We start from the raw sequence: 5,523 nt of genomic DNA on the forward strand, positions 1-5,523 counted from the left end.
ACTTGAAAATCTTAGCTCAAACAGCTTCAAAACCTGTTTGCCCAGCACGGGGATCTTGAACTGTATAAGATAACGCCTTAAATATGTGTGTATGCTTCTTCTATCAAGACTTACAGCTATTTATATGAAGTTGTATAAACGCTTTATTTCGTCAATACAGTGCGTTTCCTACGATTACATGCATTTGAATGGGGAACTCGCCCGAAACAAAGTATAGGTTTTCATTATGTGAATAACTTGAAAATCTTAGCTCAAACAGCTTCAAAACCTGTTTGCCCAGCACGGGGATCTTGAACTGTATAAGATAACGCCTTAAATATGTGTGTCTGAGTCGTCTATCAAAACTTACAGCTATTTATATGAAGTTGTATAAACAATTCATTTCGTCAAGACAGTGCGTTTCCTACGATTACATGCATTTAAATGGGGAACTCTTGAACTGTATAAGATAACGCCTTAAATATGTGTGTATGCTTCTTCTATCAAGACTTACAGCTATTTATATGAAGTTGTACAAAAACGCTTTATTTCGTCAAGACAGTGCGTTTCCTACGATTACATGCATTTGAATGGGGAACTCGCCCGAAACAAAGTATAGGTTTTCATTATGTGAATAACTTGAAAATCTTAGCTCAAACAGCTTCAAAACCTGTTTGCCCAGCACGGGGATCTTGAACTGTATAAGATAACGCCTTTAATATGTGTGTATGCTTCTTCTATCAAGACTTACAGCTATTTATATGAAGTTGTATAAACAATTTATTTCGTCAAGACAGTGCGTTTCCTACGATTACATGCATTTGAATGGGGAACTCGCCCGAAACAAAGTATAGGTTTTCATTATGTGAATAACTTGAAAATCTTAGCTCAAACAGCTTCAAAACCTGTTTGCCCAGCACGGGGATCTTGAACTGTATAAGATAACGCCTTAAATATGTGTGTATGCTTCTTCTATCAAGACATACAGCTATTTATATGAAGTTGTATAAACGCTTTATTTCGTCAAGACAGTGCGTTTCCTACGATTACATGCATTTGAATGGGGAACTCGCCCGAAACAAAGTATAGGTTTTCATTATGTGAATAACTTGAAAATCTTAGCTCAAACAGCTTCAAAACCTGTTTGCCCAGCACGGGGATCTTGAACTGTATAAGATAACGCCTTAAATATGTGTGTCTGAGTCGTCTATCAAAACTTACAGCTATTTATATGAAGTTGTATAAACAATTTATTTCGTCAAGACAGTGCGTTTCCTACGATTACATGCATTTGAATGGGGAACTCGCCCGAAACAAAGTATAGGTTTTCATTATGTGAATAACTTGAAAATCTTAGCTCAAACAGCTTCAAAACCTGTTTGCCCAGCACGGGGATCTTGAACTGTATAAGATAACGCCTTAAATATGTGTGTCTGAGTCTTCTATCAAAACTTACAGCTATTTATATGAAGTAGCTGTAAAACGCTTTATTTTGTCAAGACAGTGCGTTTCTTACGATTACATGCATTTGAATGGGGAACTCGCCCGAAACAAAGTATAGGTTTTCATTATGTGAATAACTTGAAAATCTTAGCTCAAACAGCTTCAAAACCTGTTTGCCCAGCACGGGGATCTTGAACTGTATAAGATAACGCCTTAAATATGTGTGTATGCTTCTTCTATCAAGACTTACAGCTATTTATATGAAGTTGTATAAACGCTTTATTTCGTCAATACAGTGCGTTTCCTACGATTACATGCATTTGAATGGGGAACTCGCCCGAAACAAAGTATAGGTTTTCATTATGTGAATAACTTGAAAATCTTAGCTCAAACAGCTTCAAAACCTGTTTGCCCAGCACGGGGATCTTGAACTGTATAAGATAACGCCTTAAATATGTGTGTCTGAGTCGTCTATCAAAACTTACAGCTATTTATATGAAGTTGTATAAACAATTCATTTCGTCAAGACAGTGCGTTTCCTACGATTACATGCATTTAAATGGGGAACTCTTGAACTGTATAAGATAACGCCTTAAATATGTGTGTCTGAGTCGTCTATCAAAACTTACAGCTATTTATATGAAGTTGTATAAACAATTCATTTCGTCAAGACAGTGCGTTTCCTACGATTACATGCATTTGAATGGGGAACTCGCCCGAAACAAAGTATAGGTTTTCATTATGTGAATAACTTGAAAATCTTAGCTCAAACAGCTTCAAAACCTGTTTGCCCAGCACGGGGATCTTGAACTGTATAAGATAACGCCTTAAATATGTGTGTCTGAGTCTTCTATCAAAACTTACAGCTATTTATATGAAGTTGTATAAACGCTTTATTTCGTCAAGACAGTGCGTTTCCTACGATCACATGCATTTGAATGGGGAACTCGCCCGAAACAAAGTATAGGTTTTCATTATGTGAATAACTTGAAAATCTTAGCTCAAACAGCTTCAAAACCTGTTTGCCCAGCACGGGGATCTTGAACTGTATAAGATAACGCCTTAAATATGTGTGTCTGAGTCTTCTATCAAAACTTACAGCTATTTATATGAAGTTGTATAAACGCTTTATTTCGTCAAGACAGTGCGTTTCCTACGATCACATGCATTTGAATGGGGAACTCGCCCGAAACAAAGTATAGGTTTTCATTATGTGAATAACTTGAAAATCTTAGCTCAAACAGCTTCAAAACCTGTTTGCCCAGCACGGGGATCTTGAACTGTATAAGATAACGCCTTAAATATGTGTGTATGCTTCTTCTATCAAGACTTACAGCTATTTATATGAAGTTGTACAAAAACGCTTTATTTCGTCAAGACAGTGCGTTTCCTACGATTACATGCATTTGAATGGGGAACTCGCCCGAAACAAAGTATAGGTTTTCATTATGTGAATAACTTGAAAATCTTAGCTCAAACAGCTTCAAAACCTGTTTGCCCAGCACGGGGATCTTGAACTGTATAAGATAACGCCTTAAATATGTGTGTATGCTTCTTCTATCAAGACTTACAGCTATTTATATGAAGTTGTACAAAAACGCTTTATTTCGTCAAGACAGTGCGTTTCCTACGATTACATGCATTTGAATGGGGAACTCGCCCGAAACAAAGTATAGGTTTTCATTATGTGAATAACTTGAAAATCTTAGCTCAAACAGCTTCAAAACCTGTTTGCCCAGCACGGGGATCTTGAACTGTATAAGATAACGCCTTAAATATGTGCTTCTTCTATCAAGACTTACAGCTATTTATATGAAGTTGTACAAAAACGCTTTATTTCGTCAAGACAGTGTGTTTCCTACGATTACATGCATTTGAATGGGGAACTCGCCCGAAACAAAGTATAGGTTTTCATTATGTGAATAACTTGAAAATCTTAGCTCAAACAGCTTCAAAACCTGTTTGCCCAGCACGGGGATCTTGAACTGTATAAGATAACGCCTTAAATATGTGTGTATGCTTCTTCTATCAAGACTTACAGCTATTTATATGAAGTTGTACAAAAACGCTTTATTTCGTCAAGACAGTGCGTTTCCTACGATTACATGCATTTGAATGGGGAACTCGCCCGAAACAAAGTATAGGTTTTCATTATGTGAATAACTTGAAAATCTTAGCTCAAACAGCTTCAAAACCTGTTTGCCCAGCACGGGGATCTTGAACTGTATAAGATAACGCCTTAAATATGTGTGTCTGAGTCGTCTATCAAAACTTACAGCTATTTATATGAAGTTGTACAAAAACGCTTTATTTCGTCAAGTCTTGTCCTTAAATATAGATGTAAGTTATGATAGACGACTCAGACACACATATTTAAGGCGTTATCTTATACAGTTCAAGATCCCCGTGCTGGGCAAACAGGTTTTGAAGCTGTTTGAGCTAAGATTTTCAAGTTATTCACATAATGAAAACCTATACTTTGTTTCGGACGAGTTCCCCATTCAAATGCATGTAATCGTACACAGTAAATTTCCCAGTGTTAAATCAGCACTAATCCTAACCCTAACCCTAACCCCTAACCCTAACCCTAACCCCTAACCCTAACCCCTAACCCCTAACCCTAACCCCCTAACCCTAACCCCTAACCTTAACCGCTAACCCCTAACCCTAACCCCTAACCCTAACCCCTAACCCTAACCCCTAACCCTAACCCTAACCCCTAACCCTAACCCCCTAACCCCCTACCCCTAACCCTAACCCCTAACCCTAACCCCTAACCCCTAACCCTAACCCTAACCCCTAACCCTAACCCTAACCCTTACCCTAACCCCTAACCCTAACCCTTACCCTAACCCCTAACCCTAACCCTACCCTAACCCTAACCCTACCCTAACCCTAACCCCTAACCCTAACCCCTAACCCTAACCCTAACCCTAATCCTAACCCTAACCCTAACCCTACCCTAACCCTAACCCTAACCCCTAACCCTAACCCCCCCTAACCCTAACCCTAACCCCCTAACCCTAACCCTAACCCCCTAACCCTAACCCCTAACCCTAACCCCTAACCCTAACCCTAACCCCCTAACCCTAACCCTAACCCCAACCCTTTTCCCTTATCCTAACCCTAATTCCCTTCCCCATTTCAAATCCCCTTCCCCTATTCCTAATCCTAACCCTATTCCACACTCCTATCCCCTATCCTGTTTCCTTACCCTAACCCTAACCACCTTCCCACTCCTAGCCCTAACCCTAACCCATTGTCCCAACCCTTGTCCTATATCCTTACCCTAATCCCCTTCCCTACTCCTATTCCTAACCCTAGTCCCTTTCCCTTCCCCCACCCCCATTTATTTTGTTTTTGTACATTTCATTGTAAGTATTTTAAATATTAATATATAACCTTTGTGGGTTTTGATATAGAGGTTATAACAATATATACACACAGTTTGAATAAATACTCTGTAATAAATATGTGAATAAATAAATGCTTGACATAAGTATATAAATATGTAAATATTTTAGTTTAAAAAGTTTTTCTGTAAATAGTAAATTTACTTTATATACCCGCCATTTAGTTCATATCATTTCATATGGTGTGGTTTTAGTTCATTAGAATCTTGTTGGTAAGGTTTAAAAACGTTTTCTTTAATTCATTTAGACTGTGGTGTTTTCTTTTTGTTTAAAAACTTCAGAAGCCGTAGGGGCGGAGCCAGAGCTTACTTAAGAGGTGAGCGTGCAGGCCAGGCTCATTCTTTCGTGCCCTTCGACGAAGACAGTCGCTCTTTCTGCAGCAGACTTATTTTAGTTAGTTTGGAGTGTGCCCAGGCCTGAAGAAGACCAATATAGGTCGAAACGTCGCCACAGCGGCACACGATTATTTAATTAATTTTGAACCTTTTTAGAGGTATTTTTAGTTTGTAAGAGTTTTATTTTTGTTTTTGTTTTTTATTTTTTATTTTTTGGTTTTTTCAAAAAAACAAAAAAATATAAAAAAATTAACAAAAACAAAAAACACAAAAAAATATTGAAAACTTAACCAGCCCTCCATCATGACTGATGAAGGGTGGCAGCAGGTCCGCTATGGGAGGAGGGGTCGCTC

The 5,523-nt window shown here is 38.3% G+C and overlaps 1 long non-coding RNA gene across 1 annotated transcript; it reads right to left on the minus strand.

Moving 5' to 3' along the window:
* Positions 1-2,017: 2,017 nt before the first annotated feature.
* LOC146525026 (uncharacterized) lies at positions 2,018-5,149 on the minus strand. The gene is made up of 3 exons (XR_014877084.1): positions 4,283-5,149; positions 3,984-4,016; positions 2,018-3,617 (listed from the first exon to the last, which is right to left on the minus strand). It is a non-coding gene; the product is annotated as an uncharacterized LOC146525026 (long non-coding RNA).
* Between the last annotated feature and the right edge of the window lie 374 nt (positions 5,150-5,523).

This window comes from Neolamprologus multifasciatus, chromosome 1, assembly GCF_963576455.1.
Source record: "Neolamprologus multifasciatus chromosome 1, fNeoMul1.2, whole genome shotgun sequence".
NCBI lineage: Eukaryota > Metazoa > Chordata > Actinopteri > Cichliformes > Cichlidae > Neolamprologus > Neolamprologus multifasciatus.